The sequence below is a fragment of the Pinus tabuliformis genome, chromosome 4_2 (assembly GCF_031772625.1).
Source record: "Pinus tabuliformis cultivar Carrire ecotype Pingquan chromosome 4_2, CPIR1, whole genome shotgun sequence".
Classification (NCBI taxonomy): domain Eukaryota; kingdom Viridiplantae; phylum Streptophyta; class Pinopsida; order Pinales; family Pinaceae; genus Pinus; species Pinus tabuliformis.
The window spans coordinates 903,879,292-903,897,955 of NC_142304.1; positions in this window are offsets into that span (position 1 = coordinate 903,879,292).

An 18,664-nucleotide genomic window follows, 5' to 3' on the forward strand; every position below is an offset into this window, starting at 1 on the left:
TCGTAATGTTGGCATACGATCTTTGTTTGACGCATACAATAGCTCATTAGAAAGATCTATCCAATCACTACAACTTTGGGAAGAACAACGTCACTCCATGGACCCATGTTGCTCCAAGATTTCCCAAAACAAATGTTGTTTAGGGCCTCAAAACGTCTCCGGAAGTTCAGGACTCGAAAAACTACTAAAAATAGTAAATTGTGCTACAATTAAGGAAATTGAAAAACTGAAATAGATAGTTGTGGGGGTCCAAGTTGGATATGTGGGTGGCCACCAACATCCACCTAGATCACAGCTGCAAGTGAATCTATTATACTCCAACATTTGTATCTTGTACTAGCGAGGCTTCTAGCCTCATTGCGATCTCCATAGCGTTTTCTTGCGTTGCTATCTTCTACTATGATAATGGTAATCTTAGGCGAGGAAACAATGAAGCTGTGTACCAATCTTTGTGTTGTTCATTCGTGATGTTCAAATTAGCCTGCTGGATTTGGCATTTTAGCCTCTGATCGAAATCCAAAAAGGATTCGTTTACCATTTGTTGTATTTCCTTAAACTCTGTAATAGACTGCGTCTGAGACATAGGTTTCTTGAACACATTGTTCAAATCTTGCTAGGTCTTTTCCAATGTCATGCCAGGTTTGTCTTGACAATACTTGATATACCAAGTCAACACCCTATCTTGCAGCACTATGTCTAGCTCTGCTTTATTTAGATTATCATCAGTGATCTGCTACGCTGTCCACACAACATTTGCAACAAACTAGAATTTCTTGGAGTCTTCGCTCCCTAACCCTTTAAATATTGGCATCTTCATTGCATTTTCCATGTGAATGTTGGAGGAGAAGGTGGAGGTGGAGGTGAAGGTGTAGGTGTATGCAGTGGAGGTGGAGGTGGAGGTGGAGTGGATGGATGAGGTATCTGAGGGATACCTTGACATACCAACTACAATGCACTTCATGCTATATTTAGAATAGTTCCTTCGTCGTCACTTGAAGAGGATCCCAATAGAAGACTATATTCAGAGGCTGATTCTCTGTTCCTTCTAAAGGATTTTCCTCTTCGCGTAGTCCCAAACCTCAAGGTAACGACATAACCTATTTTTCACATAAGAACATCTTAATCCAAGTTTTCAGAGATTTTAAATACTTACCTCTCGTTCCCTTTAAGAGCTTGTTCTCTGCCTTGCTATAACTGATGGTCATATCAATCGCGATCTCAGTGACAAAGCCTCATATGATACGGTCAATCCAGTGATCAATAGCCTGCGAGATGTTATTTTTTGAAGCTTCCAAGCACATCACCGGCTCTGGAGTCCACACAATAGGGTTGTTAAGTCTCCACGTACCCTGATTATCTGCCAATCTAGACACCCACTTGTGCAATTCACAAGAAAAGAAATAGAATTTTTTTTTGATTTCGTATGAGTATAGATATCTATTCAACCATTTTTCTTTGTACAACCATGGGTTTCTATTCTCTTGATCTACAAATGAATGTTCCTTTTGATTGAGATATTTATTGATTTCTTTCTTAGTAGGAAAAAACTTATTCGACATCACACATTCCTTAGATTGATCCTGGTTATTGAAACAGAACCATTTCTCGACTTAAGGGGGCCTAACCCAGGTTCGAAGTTATTCATGCCAACTAACAAAACCCTAACTATTTACCCTTTCGAAAACAACACACGTAGCGGAGGTTGCAGTCTCACCTGAAGTAGTTGTTGGGAGCAGGATCCCACAAAGATAGTTTTGGGGCTAAAAGCCCATGTTTTGGTTAATTTTTGTAATAAACTTGTAAAGGCTTTTCATTTTGTGGTCGTGGAACATGAATTTATCATAAGTCATAAAGGGTTTTCTGCCCTTAGTTTTGTAAAGTAAATTCGGCTGTAAGAGATCCACCCATGGTCCGTGGACCATGGGATTGTATAAAAATATCTAAGCTCTAAGAAGTTTTAGAGTCATTAATCATGTAAGAGAGTCACAGCTATGAAGTAAGAAGCCTAAGTTTCGGGTCGTAGCATAGGTAGAGGCTTTGTAGTTGAGTGTACAGAGGCCTAGGGTAGAAGTCTGCAGCTGAGTGCGCAGACCCCTGCAGTTGTGTGCGGAGGGTGGATAGAGTCTGTAATCCCTTGGAAGATATCAATAAAGAGAAATATTCTACAATTTATGTGTCTTTGTTCTGTTGATGCATCTTGATATGTTATGTATGAACTTCATTATAATGCTTATATGATGCGCCAATGGATGTAATTACATTGGTCAATGAACGCAAGTAAGAACATTTGTTTACGCGATGCTAACTATAATCGTTTAATAATATCAGTAAGTCACTTAGACTAATTCAGGAATCTGTATGGTACATTGCCATAGTAGTGTGGAGGTACCTGAGCCGCAGGTTAGGGCTGCACGAAGGTCAATTGTATCTTTTCGCGGAGCTATTAAAGGGTAGAATTAAGGGCTAGTCTAGCAAGCCCTAGAGCTAAGTGACCCGTGTGAAGGAAGGTGTCGAGCCGTAAAAAGGGTCTTTTTCACCTCTAATTACCTCACATTAACTTGTTAATCTAGGAACGATTTGTTATTTCAAAGAGCGTACTCAATTTGAGGCTGTCATTTGTTAGAGTAATGCTAGTAGTATAGTGCTCAAAATACAAGAGTATACAGATGCTTAAAACAAGATCTACTTACAGCAAAGCACTTTAAAGCCTAAATCATGCATTCAGAAAAATAAGTGATTTATCAGTCAAGGGTGCAGTAACAATAACTCATCCCTCTATAAACTGATAGAACTAAATATAATCAAGGAAAAAATCATCAACCTTGGAACTAGACGACAAATGTCAACGCCCACTATAGTTTTAGATCGTTCTGCACACCAAAGCAATTATAACGCAAATAACAGGAAATGGAACAACAACTAGGAAATGGAACAACAATTAAGAAATGGAAAAGCAACTAGAAAAGGTGACATCAACTAATTCTTATAAACAACAACACCTTAATCTACAGAAATAAGTGTAGCAATCGTATCCTACAGAAATCAGATAGCAATCTTTACTCTAAGAATAAATCAGACAACACACGCAAATAGAACGACAACTGATTAGTAATGAAATATAGAACAACACTTGAAACCAAATGTAAATGCACAATAAACCAAGATGAATAACTCACACGGCACGCCTTAGCATAGAGAAAATCGGAAATTTGACCTTGATACCACAGATATCAATCTTAGTTATAAGAATAATGATTATAATTCATAACGGAACAACAATATCAGTTGAATCAGCAATCACAATTAAATGTAATCTATAGATGAATATAGTAATACCAATTTATGAATTTTACAACACAATTACTCTATAATTAAACAGTGATAGCATTCTGTAAAGACCATTAATGTTATATTAATGATTAAAGGAACAGTAATGCGTTACAGAGTCAGAATGAACAATACGACATCACTGTCACAAAGAACGATATTATTGAGTCGAACATAAATCAAATATAAAAGAACCGTGATGTAAAATAGCGAAGCACATTAGATTACCGAACAAAGCTTATAATGAAAACCACGCACGAACTAAAGATAATAATACTGGAGCAAGTGTTCCACCAGGGCTGGGCCGTTAGCCTCCAAGGACACACCGCTTGAAATTATTCCAGGATCAAATATGGAACAACAACCAAATCTATATTAAAGAATTAAAACAGAGTTACAACGGATCACTTCTCAATGAGAGTCAATCATCAAAGTTTCAAATACAGAGAAGAGTTACATAGAAATTAACAGCAGATCGTCCCTGGGGCTAGCAGTGCTGCCACTTTTTATAGCAACTAAAGCGGAGATATCAAGGATGCAAAAATAGTTAAGGCAGCGATCCCTCAGGATTAAAGGATCTTGAGGGATTCACCAAACTGTTAATTACCAGTTATCCGTTTGTTTTCTTGTGCCAAGTCGATATCTCCTTTTCCTTTCCTTTTGTTATAGACATTTTTGGGCACTGCAACCCCAAGCATAAAATGTCCATAAACTAAGGGCTCCTAAGTCCCTTAAAGTGTTTTTCCAACCCCTAAAGGAACAAGGTCAACTGATTATAGCTTCTCCCAGAAGTTCTCCATGAAAAACCACTCAGAACTGGTCAAAACAGGATCATTTCACCTGCTCCATAGGCAAAGTGCGTTGCATCTCACCTAAGTACACTTTGTGGGTGTGTTGCATTTCAAAATTCCCTTCTATGGGGTGTGATGGGTGAGAAGTGACAAATGGCAGTGTCAATCTGTGAGGTGGAGAGGCATGGAATCTTCCAAAAACTTCTCCTGTGACACTTGCCTCTCTGAATTCGACCAAGGATGAGTAAGAGATCATCAATCTCCAAGTGGAAGCAGGAACTATCAGAGAGAAGACACTAATCAAATCACAAGCTGAATCATCTCCCTTACAGATATCTATATATGGATCCCTCATCCCAGAGATCTAAAGGCTGGAATTTTGCATCTTGTAAGGAATTGCTGTTGGTTTCTTGAGGCAACATCATAGTGTTGGGTGATCTAAGCTTTGCATGAGGTGAAGAAGGGCTTACTTGCTGAGAGGATGATGCTGGGTCAGAACAACTGGTTGTAACTCTCTTGGCTCTTTCTTGATTATCAATAAAGCTATTCAATTTTTCCTCCATACTCTTGTGTCATTTATGTTTCACGCATTTGTATGGTCAATTTATATCTGATCCTAGATTTTCTATGATAATAGATCAATGTTCTTGTATAGTGTTATGCTACTTTGATTTTACAGGTACTCTGTGAAGCTGGGTGTACATGGAAGCAAGTAGCGAAGGACTATCAGAAGAGAGAGGAATCGAACTAGGAGCCAAGCGCAAGACAGAGGTTGGTCTCCGTTATTCTTCTCTCATCTGTCTTTCATAAAGGAAAACGAAAGTAGCTTTACTTGTTTGTTTCTAAGGTAGCTACCACACCTTAGTGGGATTAGTAGTTCTGCGTAGACACTTTTCCCTGTAACAAAATGGCGACTCCGCTGGGGACTGACTAGGTTGTTTGTTTATCTACCTCGGTGTTTACTTTATAAACTTACAGACGGAGCCTGAAGTTGAGCCAGGTAGCTTTCGAACTGCATTTTCTATGCAAAGGAAAAGTAGATAAATGCCGCTTCAGTCAATCTCTGGGTTTTGTTTATGAATTAAACAATTGATTTACAAACTCTCTAATTTCCCTTGTGGTGGCTCTAGTAACTTCTTTAGATCTACCCCTGTTGTTGATTTACTGATTACCACTTGCTTGGCCAAAATCCCTGAACTGAACTGCAAACTGTGACCCGGAACCCAAGCAAAGTCTCGTCCCTGGCCCAGCGCACTCTCTGTTCTGTGAATCTGAACTTCAGTGCACTTCCCGAGTTTAGTAGGTGCGTTACATTTCAAATTCACTGTGTTAAAGGTGCGCTGATCAGACTAGACATTGTTCTTGAATGTTGGTTTCTGTTCATTCTTTTCAGTTCTATTAATGAGTTTTGCTGCCTATGGTTAGTACACCTCTGTTTTAAACCCCTTTCCTTGCTGTTATTTCGCCTCCATTGTGCAAATAACTATAAATGTTTTTGTGTATTTGTTGAGTCATTTTCAGTTCTCTTTTGCAAAAAAGTAACATAATTGTAGTGTCGTTTCTTGATTTGAAAGTGTCGCAAGTGTTGTTTTCAGTCATAGAAGAGAGTCTGATTGCTCTTGATAGTCGATTACCCTGTTACTATTGTATTTGATCTGAATTTGTAGTTTTTCTAGTGTCGAAAGCAAGTATTCATTTCCAAATCGCAAAGTGTTGTCATTATCTTCATTTTTTATTTTGAAAAGAAACTTGTTAGTAATTGTTGCTTGAAAAGTAATTCAGATTTGTGCATTAGCTTTCTTTTTATCATTCACATATTAAGAAGGCTGAAAACAAATACATGCATGTGCATTTGCATTTAGACTATTTGATTGGTTTGATTTAGGACAGTGCATATAGTGTGTGCTCTTTGCTCTTTGTTGAAAGAATTATGTCTTTCTTTCCTTAGTAGCTAGGATTTTCATTGCACAAAGAAGATAAAAGACTGTTTATCATCTTAGATTGCATTTTAGGAATTGTACATCTACATCACGCGGTGAACCTGAAAGGAAAATTTCTTAACCAAGATCAACTATAAAATAAATTTAATGAATCTAACAACGCTTTAGAACCTAACGCACAACATCTAGAAGTCTAGGCTAGAGACATATTCTGACGTCGTAAAGCCTGGTAACTGTTGTTCTCATTGTTGGTTGGGTGATTCCTCCATTTTGAGATGATAAGTGCCAGTACGGACTTGTGCTCCCACTCACCGTCGAGTATATTTTGAGAGACCACAATAGGCTTAATCCTTTATCCATAGGAAGTTGTGGCTGCCGCCCTATCGGTCGCAATGCACTGAACACAGCATTCAGGAAGATTGACTGTCGTACCGTAAAAAGTATTCTGCAGTTTTGCGATTGGATTGGTAATCCCTCTGCCTAGATTTCCAGAGTAGTCCCTTTCATTCCTTTTCAGACTCCTTAACGGAAAAGGTACACTTGAGCACTTGTCACTTCAGGCTCATTACAAATCGAAGGCGACTAGAGTCATCTTTTGTTTTTTCTCGACTCTTTAAAATTGAAAAAACAAATTGTGTCAAAGTGTCTAAAATTTATTTTAAACAGAATAATCATCACCTTTCCTACGTTGGTCTTAGGTTGGGAGAATGGAGTCCACCAACCAAGGAATTCCTCTTGGAGGAAATCCTAGTCCCTTCTCCTCTTGGGGAGATGTTGGTGCACCCCATATGGCCACATTGTCACTTCCAGGATTGACAATCGACTTGCCCATATGGCTCTTCTCAACCTCTGTCGTTCAGAACACCGCAATTCCTAAACAATCGAGTCAGCAACTAGACGAATCCAGAGTTACCCCCCAACCCTCTACTTCCTCCAATTCTTCCTCTCCTCCTTCCTCTTCACTTGATGGGGCTGGTAAAGCCAAAAATCAAGTATCTGAGAAGAATAAGGAAAGGAAGAAGAAAGATAAGAAGAAGTAGGATCCAAAAGCGAAAGGGGGAAACCAAACGTCGTCTAGTGAAAATCCACACACTACACTGACCAAGCCTAAATCTCCATGTGTCATTTGCAAAGGAGACCACTATCATATAGATTGACCCTGCATCCCTCGGATCTTAAGGGACTGGTCTCCTCGTTCGCACAACCCGGTGTCGCCAACCTCTGATGATCATGTTGAAAACACACCGTAGACTAGTGAAAGTGAAGCCCCAGGACAAAAAGGAAAATATAGATTTCCTTGTAAACTGTGCAAAGGCGATCATGCCGTCCACCGTTGTCCCTTCTTTGACGAGGCTAAAAGAGTTTTGGACGATCGTCCAGTTTCACTGTTACGACTTCCTCCTGGATATAAAAACTCTTGCCGAGTCCGTCACTAGTTGAAAATCCGGCTGACCCGCCCAGGTGGTCGGCCGAAGCATCTATCATTGAAGACGAACCATCTGAACCCATACTAGATGAAAGTCAAAAGGTCGAGGTGGCAGTTGACCCAGTCTTGCCTTCAGAGGTTCCATCTTCAGATGATACAATCACCGAAGAGAACAAGGATGACAATGTCCAAATTCTTTTCGTAAGCATAGACTCCGATGAACAAGGGGGCAATTTACCCATTCCTTTACCGCAGGAAGGAGGTTCGTCAGAGTCATACCTGGCCGTCTATTCAGTCCCACCTCCAAGCAACCTAGTTGTTTCCTTTGACTGGAATCAACTAGGCAGACCCCGTTTACTGGCTAGTATACCGTTCCGAATCATTGCTCAAATATATAGAATGGTTATGGCCGGTATCATCATAGATGAAGGGGACTCTGTGAGTATCCTTTCCTCGACTGCTTGGAAAGCGCTTGGTTCACCCTCGCTTTTTCCTGAGATGAGAAATCTAACAGGCTTTGACAAAGGAACCAGTCGACCATTAGGATCCTTCCCAATGTGCTCATAACATTGAGAGGGAAAACCATTCATATGAACGTAATGGTAGTCCAAGGACCCCTGGATTATAATCTACTCCTTGGATGAGACTATATTTATTGCATGAGAGCCATTGTCTCATCACTCTTTAGAGTAATGTGTTTTCCGCACGAAGGAAGAGTGGTAAAGCTCGTAGACCAGCTTTCATTTCCCAGATCACACATAGCAAATAGTCATATACCATCCATGAATGGTCTTTTCACATAAGGAATGTCTCAACAATCCCCAGTCCGTCCACCTGATGAGCGCGAGTGATTTGGGGGACATGACTAAAACCTAGGGGGCATGCACCCTGGTCTGCTTCGGCAGGAAAACTTCGGGTATAGGGTAGGTTTCCACGAGAGATATATGACTAGTCTGTACTCCCGTCCGTGATTGGAAAAGGGGGTTAGACTGGAATAAGATTCCCTTGTCAAAGTTATGTGAGTGGATTGGCTCGCCTTTGTCTATTTTGGTAGACATCACTGAAGAAGTGTTTTGTTTGCGCTGTGAATAGAACAATCTTTGGTAACCTGAAAGAGGTAGACCTTTCCTGATAAAACAAATGTTTTGTCAGTAGAATAAAAGGTGACCTTGAAGGTTTATTTTATACCTGGGGGCATGCAAACCTTTTGGCGTGCAAGCGAGGAGCGACCATTTATTTTTTAAATCTGTACATCCTCTAACCCTTTAAACTCGTAGGATTGGTCATTTCCTAACTTGCATAAAGAAAGGATGTGGGGCAAAACTCTAAAAATTGTCGTTTTCATATATGAGAAATTCTTATTATATGACTGGATTAATCGAGCAGTTTTAACGCAGACTTCATGCTCGTTAAAAAATAAACATAAGAAATGAGCAAATGTTTCCCCCAGCGTTTAAGCTTAATAAAAAATGAACCAATTCCCGGTAAATAATCATCGTGAATGTAGTACTTCAGCCTTTAAAGCCTTGCTCGTGTTCCCATCATCACCTCCACTCTGTATTGGCCGATCATTCACCTCCATTTGATTGTTTACCCCTTTTGAGGAACAGCTGTGAAGAGTGATCCTGCTAGCCATCCTTGTAACACTGTCGTGATTGGAAAATTCCAAACCTTACCTGGAATCAGCTGCTACCCAATTTTATCACTCGTTCCTCAAAGACGAGTCTCCTTTAAGATCTTTTCAACTGACTCATAAAATATGAAAAGATTGCCGAGCCATTGGCCTCTCCAGCTCGTTAAAGGGACCAGAAGTGCTATCCCTCCTTTAGATTTTAATCTTTTTGGACTTGAGGGATTATTACACAAAAAGATCGAGCGCTTGTTTTGTTCGGCTCGTTAAAAGTATCGAAAAATCATCCCTTCTATATTGTTTTATACTTTTTCTGACTTAAGGGATTAGATGACGAAAAAGGGATTTTGGAGTTTCCTTTACTTCCCTTTTTAGACTCTCTAAAATTGAAAAGGATCGAGTTATCTTTGTCGTTAAACTCATTAAAACCTAATAGTGACAAACTTGTCCATAGCAGACAAGAACGAGTTTCACTATTGCTAGGCTCGTTAAAACATAGTGATGGGTTTGCCCGAAGGGAAAATTATAGAACAAGCATATGTTATCCTCCTCAAGCTTGAAAAAAATAAAGAGGTACTGGTTAGTAATGACTGGGGAAAAATTGGGAAGAAAACTTGAAGAAACTTTGTTGGTAGCAAGTCGCTCTTGAAAATGACACTTTCACTCCGCATCCAAGTCGGGTTGGGTTGTTTCATTCACCGGTCACATCACCATGGTCCCATCACACCATCCACATTTGGGGTTAATGCTACCAATCCATCACGTCAGTGTCGCCGATATGTTCAAGAGAAGTCACTCAAAGAATTCACCCATGTCTCACCCGTTGCAATACATTTACGCTCCATTCTTTCATGACCGCCACCATGAACCTTATATCACCAGATCGTTTTCACCTCCACTAAAATCATTTGCTCCGTTCCATGTCATTGATGTGGGATTCATTAAGGCCCTCCTATGACGGATCGCTTCTTGTCGACATCAGCTCATTATCCAAGAAGTTGATCTAGGAACACCCCTTTCAGTACTTTGAAGCTTGCATGCCTCAATGGCAAGTTTCTCACTTCCGGCGACAGGTTTACGTCAATGGCCTTCAACCGAAATATTTTGCATGGTGTTCGACGCCAAGTTCTTTATTCACACCATGTGAATTGTACTGTAGTACCTTGAGGGTCATTATCATTATCGTTGATTCCTCTCGCGCCTGTTAACAGCTTAAATCATTGGCTGGTAATCAGGCGATGTCTTTCCATGTTCGACTCCAGAACATCTCTCACATGGATCGACTTGTACTTTGAGTGAAGATCGAACGAGATTGAAGACCCCGGATCTAGTTTCATCCATCCGGGCTGCGATATATATTCGGGGAAATAAAGACATCAAATGTATATCGTTGCTGCACAGATAACAATCCAATCAAAGGGATGATGGCTCTACCAGAATCATCAGTCTACACTCAGACGATTGTCTGTCCTATGTACATGAAAATGAATTTATAAAGCTGAGAATGGGAATGGACGCCTCAGCTAGATCATGAAAATATTATGAAGATAATGTATTGTATTGTATCTTATTACAGGTCTCCTCCCAGCTTGAAAGAACTTTGGATCCTCATGATAAAGCATTTCACCCGACATCAAAAAGATTAACGACCTCATGCTTTAGCGGGCAATTGTTATAGACATTTTTGGGCACTGCAACCCCAGGCATAAAATTTCCATAAACCAAGGGCTCCTAAGTCCCTAAAAGTGTTGTTCCAACCCCTAAAGGAACAAGGTCAACTGATTACAGCTTCTCCCAGAAGTTCTCCATGAAAAACCACTCAGAACTGGTCAAAACAGGATCATTTCACCTGCTCGATAGGCAAAATGCATTGCATCTCACCTAAGTACACTCTGTGGGTGCGTTGCATTTCAAAAAGCCCTTATATGGGGTGCAATGGGCGAGAAGTGACAAATGGAAATGTCAATCCGCGAGGTGGAGAGGCATGGAATCTTCCAGAAACTTCCCCTGTGACACTTGCCTCTCTGAATTCGACCAAGGATGAGTAAGAGATCATCAATCTCCAAGTGGAAGCAAGAACTATCAGAGGGAAGAAACTAATCAAATCACAAGCTAACTCATCTCCCTTATAGATATCTATATATGGATCCCTCATCCCAGAGATCCAGAGGATGGAATTTTGCATCTTGTAAGGAATTGTTGTTGGTTTCTTGAGGCAACATCATAGTGTTGGATGATCTAAGATTTGCATGAGGTGAAGAAGGGCTTACTTGCTGAGAGGATGGTGCTGGGTCAGAACAACTGGTTGTAACTCTCTTGGCTCTTTCTTGATTATCAATAAAGCTATTCAAGTTTTCCTCCATAATCTTGTGTCATTTATGTTTCATGCATTTGTATGGTCAATTTACATCTGATCCTAGATTGTTTATGATAGTAGATCCATGTTATTGTATAGTGTTATGCTACTCTGATTCTACAGGTACTCTGTGAAGCTGGGTGTACAAGGAAGCAAGTAGCGAAGGACTATCAGAAGAGAGAGGAATCGAACTAGGAGCCAAGCGCAAGACAGAGGTTGGTCTCCGTTATTCTTCTCTCATCTATCTTTCATAAAGGAAAACGAAAGTAGCTTTACTTTGTTTGTTTCTAAGGTAGCTACCACAACTTAGTGGGATTAGCAGTTCTGCATAGACACTTTTCCTTGTAACACCTTTGCTGATATGTTTTAATTTAGATCACCTTGTTTGCATATGGTTCCCCGCCAAAGGGACAACAGTTAACTTGGCCCTGTCTTTTTCTTTGGAATGACAATATTTCATTTTTCCATTTTCCTGTATAAGAAATGGAAATTATTAGTGTTTTCATGTTGCGTATAAATCCTATAGATTTTGTCATGATTTCTTATTATCTACCTAGTTCATGATGGAAAGAGGTTATGAGTTTTAATGAAAAGATGACAAAATAATCAATAAAAACATACCTTCTTCAGTAATCCACACACCTCCCTGCTTACCCTTTTTCATGCCCTCATGAAAACATTGTAGTTGACATGTAAGGCAGTGAGAGAGTAGGCTAGAGATGGGATCTCATGTGGTGGTCTACAGCCATGATGCCTAACTAGGTGTTCAAAAAAATGGCCTGTCTGACCCTCAGGCATCTCATACAGGGCTTGGTATCCAGGTCCAGGGTACCAAATAATTGGACTCCGGAACCTATATCCTAACCAAGATGGCCCTGCCCTCAAAATAAGTTGACCATAGAGGTTCAAGCGATTGGTGGCTAACTTAAAGTTCTCATAATTAAATGGTTCCCTGAGTTAGATATTCAGATTAGAAATCTGGTATCGAAATTTGGCAGCATCAATGGCAAGGTATTTAATAGTAAAAAAATATTCTATTCCTTGCCGATTGATTGTTGTATGAATGGGTCCTAATGCTTCAATCACGCCTGGAGTCCTCATGAGATTCCTATGTTTCCTCCATAACTGCACTATATTTCTAGGCTTAGCTCTTACCCATAAGTCTAATCCGTTTTCTTGTCTTTGGAAGGCATTATAGGCTTTAAGCCATTTGATTTGATTAAATCCAAATGAAATAAATGCCTACAGTTGGATATCCCTGACGAAAGGGCTAGGGTTCTGCTCTATCTCTTGATCTAACAAAAGGTTATGAAGATAGAATTCACACAACAACCTTTGAACCTTTACTCCATAGTGCTTACAACAATTTATAAAATAATCAATAGTATTAATTTGTAAAGGGGCTCCTGCTTTGACAGCCTTTATTTTCAATTGCAAATATCGTTCCATTAAAAACAAGGCATAATTCTTAGCAAGGGCTCTACATGCTAGGACATCAGTGTACAAAGAGCATAAGGTATCCATCTGCTTGATAACTATATCTAACATATGAGTTACCTTTGCGATTTTTTCTTCTTCCTTTTTCCATCCTTCAAAGGTCTGTCTTTCAGATAAATTGACATTCCTTAGCTATTGCTTCATACCTTTCTCGAGAAACAATTTGTTCTGTGAGTTTTTCTACTGCTTGCTGAGCTTGTATCAAACCCTCTCGTAGGGTTACTATCCTCTGATCACTATCCCACATGGTAGTGGTGAGCGAAAGGTTCACTTGAATCTTCTTATTGCATTGTCTCGTGTTTATGGTTTGCATTTCTCTAGAGGGTTGTGCCTCTGTCTGAAATTCTTTGTCACAGGCCGATATATCATCTGTTTTCACTTCAACATGGGTAACAGCTGAATGCTGCTCCTTTTGGTTTTGAACGACAGGCTGGACTTGAGTCCTCCTTGCCTTTTTCTTGAGGGGTCTTTCCGGAGTGGTTGCATGTCTTACCCCCGAAGTCCTTTTTACTCTCTTTCTCATTTTCAAAACCTTGATTTGTTGTCGAAGTTGAGCTATCCCATTTAGTAATCTTTGTTGTTCTTTTCGTAATCTTCTAATTTCTTCTGTTTCTTAGAAGGAATAGTTGTCTATTTACTCGGGCCTAGACTGTTATCTTGGCCAATTCCCTGGTTTTCTTCTTGGGGTTCTCCTTCGTTGTTCTGTTCAGGTTGCTCAAGAGTAAAAACCCTAGCTAGCTCTGTTATTTCTTGGGTAACTTCTTTTTCCACCCCTTCTTCTCCATGAAATTCTTCTGGTACAATCTGGCTAGGAAGAGATTTCTCCTCTTCTGTATCTTCATCACTTTTCTCTCCTGTCATACTTACATCATGAATAGAATGATTCTCTTCTTTTTCTTCCTCATCGCGCAATTATTCGGGTGCATTTTTGTCCTGAGCAGAACGCTCTTTTGGTTCTTCCTCAGTATGGAGGCCTAGCGGGCTGAGAGGTTGGGCATATTCACCCATATTGCCCAGAATTTGGGCCAATTCGTCCTCTTGCAATGGATTTTGCAGTGGGCTTTCTCCGCATTGCTCTGTCTCTGCCTCCACCTGCCTAGGTTGCTCGGTCTCTTCCTCTATTTCTTCTTCCTCATTTCCTTCCAATCCTTTCTCATTCTCTCCTCCTTCCAATTGTGAGGGTTGCTCATCCCCTGAATCATCTATCTCCACAGGTTGGCTGGTATTCCTTTCAATGGTATATTCAGTATACTGGGAGCATGTTTGCATTTTGGGGCTGGCAGAGTCAGTCCCCCATCTATCGTAGCAATCAGCTCTTCCCAGCTGCTCTGTTGCTGAGCAATACTGTGGCTAACTATCAGCCACATCAACCCATGGTGACTTACTACCGATTTTACATGTTGTGACTTTTTCATGTTTCGGGCAACATCATGAAGTAATGAATTTAAAAATGCAGGTAAGTTCACAGAGCATTTCTGTTTTAATACGGCTAAAAGTTTAAGGTGTCGTGGTCTTACAATGTCTTTCTTGCCTTCATAGGTGATGTAGCTCTAGATGATCTTCGCCAATTCTACCCACGGATCTCCTAATGCTGCTGGTAGAACTCCCTTTCCTCTGACTGTCATGTTCTGGCCTTCATCCTGGAAGATTTTATGATCTTTCGCAGTCTCTCCTTCTTTAGCGTCCACACAGGTCCAGTAGCTGGTAGTCCCGAGACCTCTGCAATTATGTCATTGGTGACTGCTATGTGTCTCCCCCTTACTGTGGAGTGATATTCTTGCAAGTTCTGCAAGAATTCTATTGCTACAGTCTCGTTGGATTCCTGTAAGTGATTGAGATAAACTAACCAACCTGCCCTTGCCAGGATTTCCCGTGCAGCATCAGAGACTATCAATACCTGTGGTTCTCTCCGAATTGATCTTCCTCCCATGCTTTTAGCTCACTGTAAAATCGCAGAGACGACAAAGGAACAACAGGCTATTCAAACTGTTAGAACACAGAGAAAATAACGAAATCGCAAGGCTCGTTCAAATCTTACTAATTGTTGCAGAATATAATATGGAAATATCTTAGGAACAACAAGGCATGCAAATTGAAAAATGAGATACCATTAAGCCTTGCTATTCCCAAGTAAGAGTTTGCCGAATAATAGTCTGACACGTATGCCAGCAAATTATGAAGTCAGCCTCCCCCCTGCAATGTGATAGGCCGTCCTCGGCCGTCAAATGAGGGAGTGGCGTGCCGATCTGCCATGGTACAGAGTCATAAAGGAACAACGTATGCCAACATGCCATGTTTACAAAAGGAGCAGGTTACCGAAATCGAGGTGTATAATAGGATCGCTTAATAAATAAGAGAATGTGGTTACATGATGCGAGGCTGGGAGGATAGGATAGCTGACGTGCACAACCAGTGTAATGCGGTCATTATCGACTTTTCCGTCATGATTGGTTATGATAGATTTTCATGTGTTTAATGGTTCAGGGAAGTGATATGTATAATATTATTTGACATATTATAGAGGTATAAGACAGAGAAGGGTGTTGATGATTGCTATTGGTGTATAAGAAAAGTGACTTCAATACTATTAACAGAGCTCTGCTGCCGACATGTGTCCATAACCTTGATAGAGTTGTTTGTTTCACCCATGGAACCATGATCCTTTGTGTATGCTTAGGAAGCACTGTGCAATGTCAAAATGGAGGTCATTATGCTGGCTTGGTAACCAATTAAACCATAATGCCATTCACCAGGAAGGAGTGAAAAGTGGGCAGGCCAGCTCGCGATGAGACCTCTTATTCCAAGGACTCCTTTATTTTTTCTGATGTGTCTCTTGGATCATATCCCTGGTGTGGTGGCCATAGTGGGAATGCCACCTTACTTTTTTCCTTATGATCATGGTAGGTTGGCTCGTGATGAGACCCCCTATCTTGCATTTGACTACTCATATAAACAAAACATTTTTCTCTTTTTTTCTTTTTTTCTTTTTAAAGTTCTTTCCTATCTATACAAAAAGGGTGGTTCAACCCTCCTTAAGAGTAGGAATGGTGGAAGAAGTCTTATCATCCCAATAGAAAAATATATACCCTTTGTTCTTATTCCTTAATAATGATCAAAGAAGATTATTGGAATTTAAAAAGAACCAACATGATAAAGATAACCAATCATATCAGTATTAGTAGGATAATGACAGCAAAAGTGATGAATAATTGTGTCCTTTCCTCTTTCCTCCTATCAATTCACAACAATTTCTTGTAAAAGTAGCGATTTTATATAATTTGTTGATTTCAGTATGCTCTATCTTTCTGTCCATTGCATAAGTGTATAACTGTGCTCCAAAAGACCTGAAACAGGAGGAATAGTAGGTATCTTTAAATTGGAACAGCAAGGAGAAAAAGGATAAGTAAAAGGAATACAAGAATGTTGTCGTTTGAAAAAGGAAGGGCAAAACAATACAAGTGCTATTCCTTTGAAAAAGAAACAGCAAAAAACGTGAATGTCGTTCCTTTGGAAAAGGAACAGCAGAAACTAAAAGTGTCGTTCCTTTGGAAAAGGAACAACAAAAATGCAAATGAAGGTCCCTAGGGAAGAGGAACAACAAAAACTAAAATTATCGTTCCTTTGGAACAACAAAAACTAAAAGTGCCATTCCTTTGGAAAAGGAACAACAAAAATGCAAATGTCGTTCCTTTGGAAAAGGAACAGCAAAATGAAAGTAAAAAAAGAACGACCGACACAAAAGGTGTTGTTCCTTTGAAAAAGGAACGATAAAACAAAAATGTCGTCCCTTTGGAAAATGAACAACAGAAACAACAAAAATGCACACAAATGTTGTCCCTTCAGAAAAGGAACAACAAAACAAAAGTGTTGTTCCTCTTGAAAAAGGAATAGTAGAAGAATGCAAGTGCTGAAAAAAAGAACAACAAAATGGTGAAGGTGATGTTCCTTATAAAAGGAACAACAAAAACAATAGAATAGCTAATTCTTCGAAAAGGAACAGTAAAGTGAAAATACAAAAAAAAATATGTACAGAGAGTAATTTATGCTAACAAAATAAAGGAATTATGTACAAAATGTAAAAACAATTGAATTACTTAATGAATCATAGGTGAGGAAGATTGCTCTTCCTCCTACAAAATTTGCATGTTGGAGTCTTCACATAGTTGTTGGTTGAAGGACTCCCGAGTAAGTGGTTTGCGGTAAAGTCGAACTTGGTGGCCATTTGCCTTGAAGTTATATCTGGATCCATCAATGGTGATTACAGTAAGGGTACCATTATCATGTACCTTCTAGATTTCATATGGCCCTAGCCAATGAGTCTGAAGCATCCCGGGAAAATCCTGAAACCTGGAATCGTATAAGAGCGCCCAATCTCCTTCGCGGAAGACTTTATTTTTAATGAGAGCGTCATGCCATTTAGCTCGCTACTATTGGATTAATGTAGTGTTTTGAAGCACAGAGAGCGTGATTTCATCTAGCTCATTGATCTGCTGTAATCTATTAATTTGTGCCTCGTTTAGATCTAAGCCGACTTCTTGTGTTGTTCGCAGTGTTTGGATTTTGAATTCTATGGGAAAAATGGGTTGCTTTCCAAACATCAATTGGTAGGGTGAATAGTTGGTAGTGGTTCTCCATGTTGTTCTATAAGCCCACAAGGCTTCTGGTAGTCTTGCAGCCCAATTGCGTTTATGTGATGCAATGGTTTTTGTTAAGATTGCTTCTATTATTTTATTGCTACTTTCTGCTTGACCATTTGCTTGTGGGTGGTATGGAGTGGTGATTTTGTGCTGGATATGATAGTTTTTGAGTGTTGCAACAATCTTGTTACCCACAAACTGTGGTCCATCGTCTGTAATTATATCTCTTGGAAGCCCATATTGCACGAATATATGGAACAGGAACTGTATGACAGAATCCTCTTTAGCCCTCGACAATGCCTCTGCTTCAACCCATTTGGTGACATATTCTGTTGCTACCAAAATATATGTTTTTTGGTTCAAGAATGGGTTAATTGGACCAACGAAATCGAGGGCCCATCGCTCGAATGGTTCAATAACTAGTTGTGGATTCAGGGGAATTTCGTTAGACTAACGAGGGCATCCTACTCTTTGGCAACTATCATAAGCTTGAACGAAATTCTTTGCATATTTGAAGATCGTGGGCCAATAATACCTTGTTTGCAGCACCTTATGTCCAGTTCTACGATCGGAAAAATGTCTGCCACATGGTCCGTCATGACAAGCTTTCAAAATGTCAAAAATTTCATCCTCGCGGACACATCTCCTGATGTGCATATCTGTCCCTGTATGGAATAGGTAGCCTCCAATCTAAGAAAATCGAGCACTTCGCTGGACAATCTGTTTTCGTTTATTGGGAGTCAGATGTTTCGATAATTTACCTACTGCTAAGTAATTCACAACATTAGCATACCAGGGTGTTTTAACAGTGACGACAAACAAATACTCATCTGGAAATTTATCTTCCACTGCTACTGGGTCGCCTAGTTTTGGCATTTGCGAGAGAAAGTCAGCTACATGATTTTCTTTTCTAGGTCAGTCCTTGATTGTAATATCAAATTCCTACAATAAAATCATCCATCTAGTTATTATACCATTTGTGATTGGTTTATTTGTTAAATATTTTATGGCAGAGTGATCTGTATACAAGATAACATGATATCCAGTAATGTAATGCCTG